The following is a 17,442-nucleotide window of genomic DNA, read 5'->3' on the forward strand; positions in this document are numbered from 1 at the left end:
GTGTGTGCACGAACCAGTCCATGGGATCACAATGCGATCGCCCATTATGTATAGATGCCTCGCTAGCTTAAGTGACCGGATGAACCGTTTGTGGGTGGTGACAGGGGTTGGTCGATGAAAACGGGGGAGTGGTGGTGCAAACGCAGACGAGCCTGAGCGTCTAAACCTTTTTCAGAGGTGTACATAATGAAGAGGCAGCATCATAGTACACGTCACATGGTTGATTTACACACTGAAACACTCGCAGTGCTTGTGGTAGGGTATGGTCAGCCACAGCTGCTGCGTTCGCTTCTGATGGTACTCGATGTTACAAAGTTGTTGCATACACATCCTGGAGATGACGTGTATAAGTGGGCGTCTAAATAAACACTGCAATCGCACGCCAAGACATAGTGGGTGTGCTAATGCCTTTCTGTGCGATCGCGGGATTTGCATACTTTGGCAGCGTGCGAACGCATCTAGCGAGCGGGTCTGAATCAGCCCCTAATTCAAAGTCTAATTTTAGACTACACAGATGAAGGGTTTTTAACTTATAAATTATTAAGTCTCTATTTTGCACATTGTATCTATATAGTTTTCCTTTCTCCAGTCTTGTTCCACATGTTCTATAGCCAGAAACGTTAAATCCGCAGGGTTTTTGTATGATATATCAAAAAATGCTCTGATAAACTGTGTTTTTAAACCTCTTTTTATATTGTAAATATGTTCATTAACTCTGGTTTTCTTTTTGTGCGGCCAATACAGTATACTGCAAGCCGCACGAACATTTTAAAAGGCAAAGAGCACCTTCAATGTTAAGGTGCGTATCCACTAGGCGATTAAAATGAGCGACTGAATGATAATGACATCGTTATCATTCAATCGCTCATTAGTCTTTCACAAATCGGGCATTAAAATGTCCAAAACGACCAGCGATGCAAGCTCCCGCTGGTCGTTTTTTACATCAATCATCGCCTGATCATGCTGGTCAATCTGCCGATAACGGCAGATTGTGCATGTTCGGGGATGAGGGAGGGTCCTTACACTGAACGACGTATCGCTCAGTGTAGGCACTACAGGGGATGAGGAATAACTGTACGATTACAATGTTGTAATCGTACTTTTGTTCCTCTATTGTCTAGTGAATACGCACCTTTACAGTTCAAATTTCTTTTTATTTTGTATTCTTTTTCAGTCACATTTGATTTAAAGCTCTGTACTGGCTTTGTCGATAGACTTTGTAAGTTTTTGCATCCGTTACAATTGATGCAATAAGAGTAGCCTTTGTTACAGAACGTGTCATTTTTGTTAGTGAAAGGTATGAAGCTTGAAGTCAGTATATTCTTCAGTGTTTGGCTTTTATGTAGATTATAGCAGGTTTTTTTTAGGCATGAGTCCCTCCAGAACAGGGTCTAATTTCAGCATATCCCAGTGTCTCTTTAAGATTGTTTCCAGTCCCTCTGTATGCAGTAGCTGCTGCATTGTATATGATAGGATGCTCTCTCTTTTTGCTTCTTACTTTGTCCAAACTTTTTTCCAGAAGTTTTTCATTATAGTCTCTTTCCACAAACCGCCGTTTCAGAGTAGCACATTGATTTTCAAACGTGGAATCATTGGAACAGTCCCTCTTTACTCTTTGGAATTGTCCTCTTGGAATATTAGTTAACCACTTAGGGTGGTGATTACTTGATGCACGGAGATAGTTATTACAATCCACTTCCCTAATAAAGGTTTTTGTTTCAATTTGGCCTTGTTCAATAAAAATGTCCAGATCAAGAAAATTAACTCTTTCTTTACTATAGGAAAATGTGAACTCCAAATGAAGCGAATCGCGATTAATGTAAGATGGAAACTCATTTAGATCCTCTTTTCTGCCAGCCCAGATAAGAAGCATGTCATCTTATGTAACTTTAGTGAACTTGGTTTGAGAACATTGGCACCCCCCAATCTTTGTGGAAGTGATACTAGGTGACAGTGGATGTAACTTGCCAACCTATCCCTTTACAAATGCAACTTCAATATAGTCTATATACATGAGTCTAAAGGAGCCTATCCATTAGCTGATGTTTTTCTGAATGACGAAAGACAAAAGATATCTATTGAAAATTCCGGTGGCTGTGCTGAAAGATATCTGTCATGTACATGACAGATTTTTGCAAAAGACGAACGATGAACGATATCGCATGACATCATTCAGGGAGTGGATTTTTTTCTCTCCAGTGCTTTGTAGCTGCAGTTAATATCGGTCGTCGTTTACCGCATATAAACTGCCAGATATTTCTAATATCCGGCAGCGATATGCGATAATTGACCAACATGTTGGAAAGACGAAAGATAAAATTTATCGGCCGTGGGAGTGCGCATCTGTCATCGTTCAGGGCCTATCCATTAGCAGATAAATTGAACGACTGAATGATATATCATTCAGTCGTTCAATTTAGCTGCTAATGGATAGGCCCCTTTAGACATATATAAACAAGACCAATTCATAAACTCGACACCCTGCAAATCTCCATCCTGATTTTTATTTTTTATATATTTTACATTTGTAAACAGCAGATAGCAAATGATGTCAATACATGCAGGAAAGAAGAGCAAGAAATATTGAATTGGGTAAGAAGCATCAATAGAGAACAAACTTTGGGACTGATTCGGCCAATGTTTTCAGGCTGCGCACGTGTCTTGATGGTTACCACCAGGAGCTGCAGATTGAATTTTGTCACAGAAAGGCGATTTCAGTGGGCGTGTCTGGGTGGGAACAGGGGGTGACTAGTCAGAGGCCGGCATGTCGCTGGTGTGTTGCAGTCAGAACCTGCGTCCTTTACCGCAGTCGCAGTGATTCCAGCAACCATGTTCAGACAAAGATTCTGCACCCCCATAGGGCTGGGTGTCTATGTATGAATCCCATCGGCTGTGACATTAGCATAAGGACGCAGTCACTCTGCAGCAAAAGCCACAGTTGCGGCACCTCTGAATGAGGCCCTTTGTGTTGGTCAGATTCAAAATGCACAATAGAAAGGAAAGGTGGTGGCAAACTGCAGAGTAGAGGGGGAAGGAAACAGGGTGAGGAGAGATGAGAAGTCAGAGAGATTGCCCTCCACGCGCTCAATATAACAATTGAAATAACTGATTCAAAGGTGAACGCAGAAGTGGCTGCTTCTTTTGCCGCAGTTGCTTCTGCATCTTTATGCTAATGCCACTAAAAAGCCTTTCTCTTGTGTACATTCATCTGTCCGTATGTGCAAAGACTGAGATACCCACTTGCAGCGCATTGAGCCGCTGTATTTCTGTCTGGTGCATATGTAAATGCACCATCTGTCGCAGCATCAAAACTTTCACCGGCACTGTGGTAGGTGCAGTTTCTCCATCTGACTATGGCCTCCTTTGTGAGTGCTTTCAGAAACACGACCGAGACACACCTGCAACACTCCCATAAGACACAATATTTCTGTGCGACTTTTTAGCCATCCTTCTGTTACCTCCCAGTTAGAGTCCAGGAAAACCTTTGCATTTTTGCTCCTGTACTTCTAACTATGTTCTGTGACTCTGGACAAACAAATTCAGGAGGCATGCATGGTGCAACTGAGAAGAATACACTGCGTCCACCTCTTGATCAGGCCCAAAGTGTGAGGTCCAATGTTCCCAGACCTTAGAAAAAGACCTTGAAGAGTTCTGGAGTATACTAGTGATGTATTCCACCTTATAAGTATATCAGACACGATTTACAACCGCTTGCAAAGCAGGAGGGCAAGATTGGAATCAGTCTGCAGAGATTTGGCAAGTAGCCAGTAAGATAATACAGGTTGAGTCTCCCATATATAAATAATATTCCGAAATACGGAATATTCTGAAATACGGAATTATTTTGGCATGACTGAGATAATGAAACCTTTGATTTTCGAAGGTTCAATGTACACAAACTTTGTCTAAGGCACAAAATATTAAAACTTTGCTTGAGCCACAAAATTATTGAAAATATTGTATAAAATTACCTGCAGGCTGTGTGTATAAGGTGTATATAAATATAAATGCATTCTGTGTGTATATTTGGGCCCCATTCCCATGATATTTCATTATGGTATGTAAATATTCCAAAATATGGAATATTTCATTATCCAAAATACCCCTGGTCCCAAGCATTTTCGATATGGGAGACTCAACCTGTATTGCTAATTAATTTATTGGTGTTTAATAGCGGATGGCACATTTAGTTGGAAGAGGAGAAACCTGGAAGTAAATGAAATCTCTATGTACAGAAGAGAGGATAGGAGTTACTTAGTACATTATCTGTCCAAAATACAGAGATTTTAAGGGAATGCCACCAGATGATGCTAAAGGAGGCATGTGCAGGCAACTTCTCCAACACCTTGATGAGGTGTTTGAAGAAATCTTATGCAGTACAATATGGACCAGTTACTACCTGTAAAGGAATGTATAGGCATTTTTTTTGCAGATGGAACTAGAGGCAGTATTTTCTCAAACACTCCTCATTATCTAAGCTTCTTCCTAAATCCCACTCTGAAGCCTGTTCATTGGGATGCCTGGGGATAGTACAAAACAAGTTAAGTTCAGCATACCATTTGGAAAAAAATACTTTCCATGAACATATGCTGCAGTTATGGTAACACAGTAGTAACACGTTTTTGTACTTTTCTATTACTGGGTTACAGTGCTCCAGATGTCAGATCCCGATGAACAGACCTATACCAATGGTGTTCTTTTATATCTTATCACCCTGATACAAGATTTTGTCTACATATGAATACATCTAACTGTACACATTTACACTCAGGGCATAGTTTTTTTAGCTGTAAAAGTCACCAAACACATTATGAAATCTGATACATAATACCAACTGACAAGATGACTTAAATAAATGGAAATTAACTTTGCAGAAAGAGATGAGAATTAACGGGGACCTCACTACACTCGAGAATTAGCTAAACAATGTCACCACCAGGTCTTAGACCAAAAATATTCCCCACTTTTGAGCAGCAAACAATCACAAAAAATTATGGGAATCATGCCTTCTGAAATGGATGAATGTTTTGGTCAAACACAATCTTCTCACAAAAAGAGTGGGAGAAGATTTCCAACTTTCAGAGGTACTCTGAAAAAAGTAAAGAACTTCCCATGTATGAACAAATAATCATTGAGAGGAAGAAGAACAAATTTTTATGAGACAAATGGGACTTTACAACAGGCAGAATATTTAAGTGGAGTAGCCCAACAAAGGAAAAAGTGAAAGAAACCACCCAGCTCTATATAATTCCTCTGAAGCAAAGTCCTCAAGTATTGAAGATATTATTTCATATACACCAAGGACATCCTTGCTTTTCTAGAAGAAAGAAGAGGGACGAGAGGTAGAGACCACCCAACAAGAAGAGGAGGAGGAGCAGGGGAAAAGAGAAGAGATCCAGTAACTTGGGAATCTCCCCTACCTCAGCAACAATCAAATAGGACTTGCAAGAAGAAATAGATATTGCCAACAATCTTAAGTTTGTTAGTTTATCCATCAAGAAATTGTATTAACAACAACACGTATGAGCATACTGAGTAAATGGCTTTTATACTCGCCCAGTGCCTCTTTTTTATAGATTCCAATGGGAAAAGGATTTGAGACTATTTGGACAAAAATTAGTATTGAATAAATTCTTCTCCAGCAAAGAAAAATCATCTCCATCACAAATAACCCACTTCTCAATGGGTGACTATACTGTATGGACATCTTATAAAATCCTAATTCTATCTTCTCCACAGAGGAAGAACTTGAAGCCAATGCTGCACTAGAAACATTCATTGACCTATCTGCTAGTATACATTTATACCGCAAGAAAATCTGTGCTCAAAAGTTAAGGTCTTCATGGACCTTATCTCCTGGAATATGGATCAATTACATATGAAAACATATAAAAAGTGTCACATCAATACTGTCTCAAGATAAGAAATCAGCACTCAATGACATGAGGAAATGGTATGATGTGATAACGAAACCATCCAATAAGGGTCATAATGTGATCATTTGGCCCTAGGATGTCTATCTTACAGAGGCCGAAAGACAATTTGGGAACACATCTTACTATAAAAAGTGATGTTTACAAAAGAGAAGCAATGTCACAACAAGAATACAACTTTTTACATTTCAATAATCCCAAATCAACTACCCTCTTATCAGTGTTTCCCAACCTCAGACCAGGCACATTAACAGTCCAGGTAGAGCCATACCTGAGCAGAGAGACCAAGATTGGGAAAAACTGCTCTATATGTTACCTAAAGTACACAAGGACATCTCCAATCCTCCAAAAAGTCCAATTTTGTCAGGGATTGGAGGATTTTCAGAACAGGACAGTATTTTTCTGCACAAACATCCCAGACATCACATGTGCAGTTTACCCTCATACCTGCAGGATTCTTCTAATGTACTAAGGAAATGTCACGATGTCCAACTGGCCAACAATCAGTATCTGTATCTGATATTTGAAGGTGAAGTACTTCCCACCAACTGTTTAGAACAGACTTCACAGAAATTGCTCCAATGATATAACCTATCGAGATAAAAGTGAGGAACTCACAACAAGGCTCCTAAATAGGGGATATAGTAAGAAGTCCATCAAGAATGACAAATATCAAGTTTCAAAACTCGACAGAAAAACCCTTAATTTCCCTAAAAAAAAATCAGAAAAAGGATTCCACCAAAATACATTTTGTCCAATACTTTTGTAAGAAATGGAAGGAACTACAGGATATAATCCAGTGACACTGGTCTATCTTACTGATGGACAAAGACCTGAAGAACATACTTAAACCAAAAGCATCATTTAGTTGGCATAGGTCCAGCAATTTATGGGAGAATTTAGTCAAAAGTCATTTTGAAAGGAATCCCAGTAGAGAACCAAGACTGAAGGGGACCTTTCCTTATGGAAATTGTAAGGCCTACAATTATGTTATCAATGAGGAAAAAGTCACAGACAGATTTAGGGGAACAGTGGAGATTCACCAATTTATCAATTGCAATGCCATGGGGAACGTATATTGCCTAAAGTGCAGCTGTGACCTGAAATATGCTAAAATGACCACACACACTCTGAAACAGAGGATACTTGAACATGCTGGAAACATCAAGAATGCCCAATCGGGTCTCGAAAAAATTAGAATATTGACATCAATTGCAAGACACTTTCTCAAATCCCACATTTAATCTACTAGGAAATTTATGGCATATTGTCTATAACATGTGAAACTAGACATGGTTATATTACGAAGGAACTTCACTGTGAAAGTTGATAGGCCTACAGACTTAATGAAATGATCAACTGTAATGCATTTCTCTAGTTATGAATCTCAATATCCAGTATTTACTGCTATTATGATTTACTGTATTAGCATGTTTTTATTTATATTCCTTTCACAACCCAGTCACTAGACACACATTCACTGCAGTTTACTTTGCTACTTATCAATTACCTCATTTCATGCTTTCACCACACATTTTTTGTCAATCACTGTGAACTTATCTTCAGACTCTTTTCACGTTATTTACAACACTTATTACCCTACACCTTCGCAACATTATTCACTCCTCCTGTTAGTTTTTACTATACTCCCCCCTTTTTGTTTCTTTAGGCTATATACATCACTGTTTGATTTTTATAGATATTTATTCATGCAAAATCTTTTTAATTTTTATATTTATTTTTGTTTTCATATTTAACTTTATTATTTATTCTGTATCTTTATGCATTACTGTACTTCTATTATGCAGCCATATAAATACATGTACCCAGGGCCAGATTAACAATGGGGCGGATGGAGCTACAGCTTCAGGCCTCCACATAAAAATAGGCCCATCAACATGACAGTATGATTAACAGGTGCGTAACTGGCCATAAATTTTAAGTATTTAAATAGTTTTTCTAGTCCCCGCCCATCCCCCCCCCACAAAAAATTTCAATTTTTCTATTTCTATGTAGTTAGGTATACATTGTGTTCATAGTGTAGGGGGTGTACACACTAAGGTGACTCTGACTATACCCACGCAGCACCGATCACAGTTCCTCCCCTTCTCAGTATAGGCCCTTGAACATTTTCAGCTCCAGGCCCATGTGGGCCTTAATCCGGCCCTGCATGTACCCTATGATGGATGAACGACGTCTTTCCTCATCAGCCATTTCAAGGGAGGTCTATGTGTCCTTTGGCCATTGTAATTGTTTATGCTCTTTTGCTAAATCAAGGGAATCCAGGCGCCTGAAGTTTTGAAGAGTTTGCTGTCACTCACCTTTTATTCAATTAAAGCACACATGCATACAGAGTATTCCTAGCTCCATGTATATATCTCTCTCTTACCAGCCAGGACACAAAGTCACTGCACTTGGTTCACCCTTAATGGCTGTGTAAAATGCCATTCACAAATGGCGGATTCCCATTGGTTAGCGTCTTGACACACCTGCGATCTCCATAGGAAATTTAGTATAAATATCTGCAGCTGGCTGAGATCTTTACTGATGCCAGACTCATTTTTGTTTTCTGGTTACTGATGACAAAACTGGTCATTCCGGTATCTCTGGCTACATCGGGACCCACCCATAGCAGCCAGCTCTACATACCTATTCTTTACTATGGACCTCTTCCCTCTTCAGTTTGGCCCACAACAATGTCACCCACTGAAGCTAGCCTCTGATTGGCCCTGGGCCAATATATCCAGCCCCACTCTGTATAACTGCTTGCATCCAATTGAGGAAGCTACCGGAAAAATGCTCATCTTGAAAGTCCTTGCTGTGTACAGGCAGCTCTCTGCTGGCAGCACGGCCAATGATCTATGGATTATTTACCTACAGGTATTTTCTTCTGTTTTATGTGCCCACATTTGTGTTTTGCACAGAACTTACCCAGATAGACTAAAATATCTCAATATGTATAGTTTGGAGCAGAGAAGGGAAAGGGGGGACATGACAGAAACTTTTAAATAGATTTTGGGTTTTAACAAGGTGAAGGAGGGAGACATTCTTCAAAAGAAGAGAAGTACTAGAACACAAGGACATGCACTGAAACTGGATAGAGGTTCAAAGGAAATTTGTGGAAAAAATTACTTCATGGAAAGGGTAGTAGATAAGTGGAATAGCCTCCCATCAGAGGTGGAAGAGGCAAAGACAGTAGAGCAATTTAAACATGCCTGGGATAGGCATAAGAACATCCTTACAAAGAAATGAAGATCACATAGAGTTGAGGTTACCAAAATGTAAAAAAGGGCAGACTAGATGGGCCAAGTGGTTCTTATCTGCAGTCAAATTCTATGTTTCTATGGTATACTTGATGTTTCTAAAAAGTCGCTGCTCTCTGCCCACTTCCTGACCACTACCAATCTCCTGCACATATAAGACAATCTGCAATGGTCACAAAAACCGGAACAGAGGGTCTGCTCTTTAGCCCATGAATCCACCAACCTGAGATGTTTTTACCATAAATTCCCTCTAACACTATCCCTTCAACAAGGTTCCTGCAACAACTACCTTGTAGTACAGCACTCTACCCCTGTAATGCAACACCCATCTACAGTAATTCATCACACTTCTTTGGACACACAACCAATCATGTAGCCATCAATGTGTTGGAGAGTGGCAGCCATTTTCTTGCATCACACATACTTTTTATTCTTCTCCCCAGCATTTCCTCCATGGTGGATGGAGAGTGACCGCTTCATCACTGTATTATGCTATATCAGTCACTTACCATCGTTGTGTGATTAATAATTTTAATGTTTCAGTATTTTATTTTTCATATGTTTTAGAATATAAAATTATCTGCCATCTCAGGAAGGTTCAAGTGTAATATACACGTATTAATATATTTAAACATTTTTTTTTTAAATTAGCACATCACCATGTATTGTAGGGTTTTGTAAATTGTAGTAAGGTTTCACAGGCTCACTGGGTGAATTGCTGCTACGATTATTAATTTATTTTCTCATTAGCGCCTGGTACTTGTGTTTTTCTATGTCACAGACTACAACTATATGTTAACAACTTACATGTGGGTCATAGGCAGATATCACGTTGGATTAGAGGTTTAACTTCTTACAGCCCAAAAAACTGATGAAGCAATGCAGAGTAATCTAACCCAATAAGAGTTAAACTGGGCTGCTAAATATCTGTGAATCAGTAATAACACAGAAACACAGAGTACTGTACAACTAAATATCGCTGGTCACGAAGACTGTAATAATCACCTTTCTGCAGAAGAGAATGACTAAACAGAAACTATTAGAAGATACTTGTACTTCTGAGCAGCGAGACATACAGTAATAGACAGCATAGACTGTAGTGTAGACTTGTGAGAAAAAAACTGACTAATGAGATGCTTCTGAGCGATTAAGACATAACAAAAACTAGCCCACAGGGAATAACTATCTAAACATAGACTTCATAATATGACATTTAAGGCTCTCTATAATTAATTATATATGAGGACTAAAAAGTAGAAATAATGAAAACAAAGGACTAGTGAGTGAGAAATTGCATCCACACAGATCTTAACAAAATCTTTATCTACCTGAAACAAAGATACAAGTAAGGTGGACAATGATATACTGTACCATTTTGAGTCACTTTTTCTTTTCAATTACCACGTCATTATTTTTTTTTATATTTTGTTAAATAAATATTGTAGTAACTAACGTGTATGTCTACTACATACTGCATATGTGTTAATAAAGAAAATTATTTAAAACAGAAAAAAAAGTCCCAATGGCACCATAGACAAGAACTCACTTTTTGGCATCTTTTTCCTCTGGAATATGTACAGTACGCAGAAAGAGTTAATTTGTAGCAGATTCACTACTGATGTATAGTATACTACAATTATTACATCCTTACAGATTGGGGACCACTGTTAATATTATTATCGATTACTTTTGGTGTGGGAGCAACCCCAAAGTCGCTTTAGTCTGCATACAGGATACACGGGCCTATTCAGCATCTTCATCATCGGGGCCGTAAGTAATCATCTCGTTGCGAGAGATACTTAAGTATCCAACTCGCAGCGGGGGAAACTTTACACCGGAGCAATTTGTCATTGCTCTGGTGCGGGGCCAGCTGCTCCGAAAAGCAGGCGTCCCCGTAGTTAGTAGCGCAGTTACAGAAGTAGCTGCGTCACTTACCTCTCCCCCATCGGCGCATGCACAAAGCCGCAAGGGAAAATAGTAAGAAGGCTGTGGAGGGATCCAATCGGATACCTGTTTGCATCCCCAGAACTCCTTTCCATAGGAAGGAGCAGGGATTCAAGAACAAGCGCCATCTGAAGATGGCTCTTGTTCTTGCAAGCAAACGCCGAAAACATTTAGTTTTCGAAGTTTGCTGAATATCAGGTGGTCCATTTGGGACCCCTGAAGATGAATGGCCTGGTAACCTAAATATGTGGAAACTAGGCAATTTATCACTTGATGAATAGGCCCCACAGTGTTATACTCCTATAAGGATTTTCTCTACTATAATGGCAATATTAAAGGTTTAATTTGAAGAAACAGAATCTCCTTTATTTGCACATGGAGAAACTCTGTGTGGTTAGGGAGGTGCACTCCTTTTTATTAATCTCATATGAGGGATTACTGAATTTCATATTGGTCTTTATTTGCACCAGCCCTGTCCTTAGTGCAAGAGATCCATGTGAAATGAAACGGATCTCTGAACACGATCACCATAGAATATCCTGCAATTCCATCTACATACCCCTCGGTCGCCCACGGAACACTTATCCTATGTGCATATTCCTGTTACCACCAAGTTAAACCTACTCATTCACAAGTGGAGATGCAGCTGACACACAGTACATATGAATTGCCTATAGTGGTTCAAAGTTGTTTATGCTTAACTACGGAGCATGTGCAGTGTGGAGAAAAACCATCCATAAATAGTACTTGTGTGCAACTCTGAATTAGCCACTATACAGTATCTGTTTATCTGTTTATTGGTAACAAAACTCTATTAGCATAATAACTGATTAGTATTATTAACATCAGGCTTTAGGGATTTTATCTAAATGCCACAGCCTGCTGGAATATTCTTGCTGGCTACTGTATATCCTGGAAACTTTCCTTAGAGATTATGGGGCCTATTCATTATACCTAAAATACAGATGGAGGTAATTAGGTTTAGAATTCGCATGGAGTTCTACCTAATTACAAGAGGAATTCATCATTCCTCCTCCCTATAACTATCTATTCCAAAAAGCTGTCATTTTTGCGATGACAGCTTTTCGGGAAATAAATACTTTTCCCTCACTACACTGCATTACCGTAGCTGGAAAGAGTGCTGCGCATGCGCTGTTACATCTGTAAAAACCAGCGCAGCACTGCCTACAGATGCGGTAAGTTAGTGTGCCCCCCCGTTCAGCACTTACCTGTCCGCGCAGCAGCCTCCGGCTCCGTCTGTTGTGCTGTCACATGGTCTCCCAGCAGAGCACACAGTACTGTTTAGGGAAAAAAATATATATTTTTTTCCCCTAAACTTTATTGTGTTCTGCCTGGAGAACACAATGTCAGCATAGCAGACAGAGCCACCAGAGGAAAGACCAGAGCGCCGGAGGGAGACGCTGGGGACCTGCACACGCTGATACAGGTAAGTGTTATCTGCTATTCGGCACCTCACAGTGGCGAATAGTAACTCCATCAAATTCCGAAAATACATAATTTTCGGAATTTGATGAATACCATAATTTCTATATCCTCATACTAATGTATGGGGAGCGTGGAAATTAACGCAGGGGGGCTTAGAAAGGAGACATCAGTGATATCTCCTGTGCTAAGTCTGTTCACAAATAGCAAAATAACGTTATTTAAGGAAGATGTCCTTAAAACTTTATGTTAGTGTTGATGAATACGCCCCTTTAAATGCTGCAGCCTACCAGAGTATTGTTGCTGCATATATGCTGAAAGCTCTCCTTAGAGATTCTAATTGCCACAGCCTACTGAAGTATTGTTGCTGGCTATGTGCCGGAAGCTCTCCTCAGAGATTCTAAATGCCACAGCGTACAGGAGTATTGTTGCTGGCTATGTGCTGGAAGCTTTTCTTAGAGATTCTAAATGCCACAGCCTGCATGAGAATTGTTGCTGGCTATGTCCTGGAAGCTTTCCTTAGAGATTCGAAATGCCACAGTCTACCGTAATATTGTTGCTGGCTATGTGTTGGAAGCTTTCCTTAGCTATTCTAAATGCCACAGTCTATCGTAGTATTGTTGCTGGCTATGTACTGGAAGTTTTCGTTAGAGATTCTAAATGCCACAGCCTACCGGAGTATAGTTGGTTGCTGGCTATGTGCTGGAAGCTTTTCTTCCAGATTCTAAATGCCACAGCATACTGGAGTATTGTAGCCAGCTATGTGCTGGAAGCTTTCCTTAGAGATCCTAAATGCCACAGTCTACCGTAGTATTGTTGCTGGCTATGTGCTGGAAGCTTTCCTTAGAGATCCTAAATGCCACAGTCTACCGTAGTATTGTTGCTGGCTATGTGCTGGAAGTTTTCCTTAGAGATTCTAAATGCCACAGCCTACCGGAGTATTGTTGCTGCTATGTGCTGGAAGCTTTTCTTCCAGATTCTAAGTGCCACAGCCTACCGGAGTATTGTAGCCAGCTATGTGCTCGCAGAGGAGTAGCGCGTAAACAGGGTGCCCGGAGCACGTGCTTGCTATGGCGCCCCCCTCAAGTGTTCCAGGGAAGAGGCGGGTCCATTTTTGGATTAAAGGAAAGAAAAATAAAAATAAAGATTAGGGGCAGCTCCTTGTAGTGGTGCCCATATGAAATGCCCCCTGTTGTGGTGCCCATATGCAGTGCCCCCTGTAGTTGTGCCCCTTAAAGTAGTGCCCCCCATACTGTGCCCCATGTAGTATTGCCCATATGCAATTCCCCCCTGTAGTGGTGCCCATAAGCAATGTCCCCTGTTGTGGTGCCCATATGTAGTGGCCCCTGTAGTGGTGCCCATACGCATTGCCCCCTGTAGTAGTGCCCATATGCAGTGTCCCCTGTAGTTGTGCCCATATGCAGTGCCCCCAGTTGTTGTGCCCCTTAAAGTAGTGTCCCTGTCGTTCTGACCCCCATTCTGTACCCCCTGTAGTAGTGCCCATATGCAGTGCCCCCCTGTAGTGGTGCCCATATGCAATGCCCCCTGTTGTGGTGCCCATACGCATTGCCCTCTGTAGTGGTGCCCTTATAAAGAGCCCCCTGTATAGGTGCCTATATGCAGTGCCCCCAGTAGTGCCTCTGTAGTTCTGTCTCCCCTCCCTCCCCCCTCCAGTACTTACCTGATCCATCGCGGCTGTTGTCCGTGCTGTCATTGCCGCAGATCCAGGGCTTGGCCGTGCCGGCTAATCAGCGCGCGGGTGATGTCATGACGTCACCCGCGCACTGCATCACTGGGAATGCTGGCCTCTGAAGCGATCGGAGGCTTCCTTAGCCTCTGATCACATCAGAGACCAGCACTCACAGTTCAATGCTGGCACCCGGCAGGCTGTCAGCTAAGACAGCTGCCGGGTACACAGCAGCACACGGCGCCTCCGGACACCTGCGGTGCCTGGAGCTTGCGCTCCACTGGAGCCGTCCTCCCTACGCCCTTGTGTGCTGGAAGCTTTACTTAGAGATTCTAAATGCCACAGTCTACCATAGTATTATTGATAGCTACGTGCATCACTTTGTGTCCACAATATACCCATCTTCTAATGGCACCTTATAGCATGATAACACTTCATGTCACAAAGCTCACATCATCTCCAGCTTATTTCACAAATATGTCAATGATTTCATTGTATTCCAATGGCAACCACAGTCACCATATTAATCCAATAGTGCAGCTTTGGGATGTGGTGGAATGGGAGATTCACAGCATGAATGTACAGCCAGCAAATCTGCAGCTAATGGGCCGGATTCAGAGGTGAACGCAATGTCAATGCTGCACACAAGCAGCCAATGTTTTCAGTCTGCACATGCATCCCGATGGTTACCATCAGCAGCTGCAGAACAAAGATGGACCCAGTAAGAGGCAATTTCAGTGGGCATTTCTAGGTGGTGACAGATGCAAGCGTGTTGTGGTCAGCGACTGCGTCTTAAGGCGCAGTTGCACTGACACCGGTGGTCGTGTTTAGATGGAGAAATTGCACCTGCCATAGGGCTCATGCAATCTCCGATGGTGCAAACGATGCGGCCAGTGGTGCATCTTAATGAGCACAGCCTCAGATTAGCACTGCAGCTGTTTCCATCAACTGTGGCATTAGCATAAAGACTCAGTCACGCTGCAGCAAAAGACACCGTCATGTCTGCAATTGTGTACACCTCTGAAACAGGCCCATTGTGTGATGCTATATTCAGTTCTGGGGCAATATATGGTTTCTACCCAGTGTTTAAATTAGAGATGTGTGCCGACCACGTGTTTTGGATTTGGATCTGTATCTCCTCATTTTGGATTTGGATTGGTTTTGCCCAAACCGCCCTTGCATGATTTGTTTTTTGGTTTTGGATCTGTATTTTTTCTCAAAAAATCATAAAAACAGCTAAAATCACAAAATTTGGGCCTGTTTTTGTTCCTACAGTATTATTAATCTCAATAACATTTATTTCCAGTCATTTCCTATCAATTTTGACCACATTACAATATTGATGTTTTTATCTAGTTTAAGGCCAAAAGGTTGCATCCAGCTAGCTGGCTGACTAAGCTAAGTGACAGCAGTGGGCGGCACTAACATGTGGCAGTTCAGCTTCCAACACAGATACAGTGTGTTATACAGTGTGGGTTAGATTCACCAATAGTGCAGAATGGGGGTCCTGGCAGTGTCCTGAGTGCATAGTGCCGGCAGTGTCGGCAAAGCGGGGGTGCCAGCTGTGTCCTCAGTGCAGGAGTGCTGACTATGTCGGCTGTGCGGGGATGCCCTCGGTGTGGGAGTAGCAGTATTATGGGGTTGCTGATGGCGTCCGCAATATGTGGGGTAGTAGTGCTGGGGTGCTGGCAGTGTCCTTAGTGCAGGGTGTCAGTGGTGTCGGCAAAGCGGGGTGTCAGCGATGTCCTCAGTGCATGTGTGCTGACAGTGTCGGCAGTGCAGGGATACCGGTGGTGTCCTCAGTGTGGGAGTGCCGGCAGTGTGTGGTTGCTGGCGGTGTCCTCAGTATGTGGGGAGTGCGGGGGTGCTGGCAGTGTCCTCAGTGCAGGGTGTTGGCAAAGTGGGGGTGCCAGCAGTGTCCTCAGTGCACGTGTGCTGACAGTGTCGGCAGTGCAGGTGTGCCGGTGGTGTCCTCAGTGTGGGAGTGCCGGCAGTGTGGGGTTGCTGATGGTGTACTCATGTGGGGCAAAGGTGCAGGGGAGCTGGCAGTGTCCTCAGTGCAGGGTGCCGACAGTGTCGGCAGAGTGGGGGTGTCAGCGGTGTCCTCAGTGTGGGAGTTCTGATGGTGTCGGCAGTGCATGTGTGCTGGTGGTGTCCTCAATGCAGGGTGCAAGCAGTGTCGGCAGCGGGGGTGTCGACAGCGGGGGATGCTGCCAGTGGGGGTCGGCAGCAGGGGGTGCCAGTGATGTCAGTAGGGGTAGTGCAGGTGGTGTCAGGCAAGGGGGGTAGGCAGCATCTTCATAACTTGGCTGAGAGCCATGATAGACGGCTCGCTCAGCCAATATTTATTTATTTATTTATTTATTAACAGTTTCTTATATAGCGCAGCATATTCTGTTGCGCTTTACAATTGTAAACATTAATAGAACAAAACTGGGTAATAACAGACAGATATATAGGTAGAAAGGCCCTGCTCGCAAGCTTACAATCTATAGGGAAATAGGCATTGATACACAAGGATAGGTGCTATATATTGCATTTTGGTCCAGCCAGAATGCACAGTTGCATGACCCATTTAAACCGGAATGTCGGCCAAATGTCATGAGGATGTGAGAGAAAGACGATGTGTGAGGTTGTGTGTGGACTGTGAAAGGGGATGTAATTACATATGCAATAAGTGTTAAGCCTGCTCAATGCAAAACCTCACGATCTGACTGTGGGATCGCAAGGTTTTGCCTTGATTAGGGATCCGAGGCAGACAGGGACAGCTGTGTCTCGGAACCCCTTGGATCCTATGTTTTGCTCTATGGCTGGCAAAGCTACAGGAAGAATGGGGCTAAAATAAGTGTATTACAAATAAACAATTTATTTGAGCTAGAGATGAGCAGGTCCGGTTCTCCAGGAACTGGAATTTGGGTGGGTTCAGTTCCTGGAGAACCAGACCCGCTCATCTCTAGTACAAATAAATTGTTTATTTGTAATACATTTATTTTAGCCCCATTCTTCCTGTAGCTTTGCCAGTCATAGAGCAAAACATAGTTGCACTAACCCACTCCGAGGACAAACTCACATCAGTGATCACACAACACTCACATTCATTCTGTATTTATATATTATTATGCAATTTATTATTAATATTATTATTATTATTATTATTATTATTCTGTAGTGT

This window comes from Taudactylus pleione, unplaced genomic scaffold (genome assembly GCF_031769625.1).
Source record: "Taudactylus pleione unplaced genomic scaffold, aTauple2 ptg000162l, whole genome shotgun sequence".
Classification (NCBI taxonomy): Eukaryota; Metazoa; Chordata; class Amphibia; order Anura; family Myobatrachidae; genus Taudactylus; species Taudactylus pleione.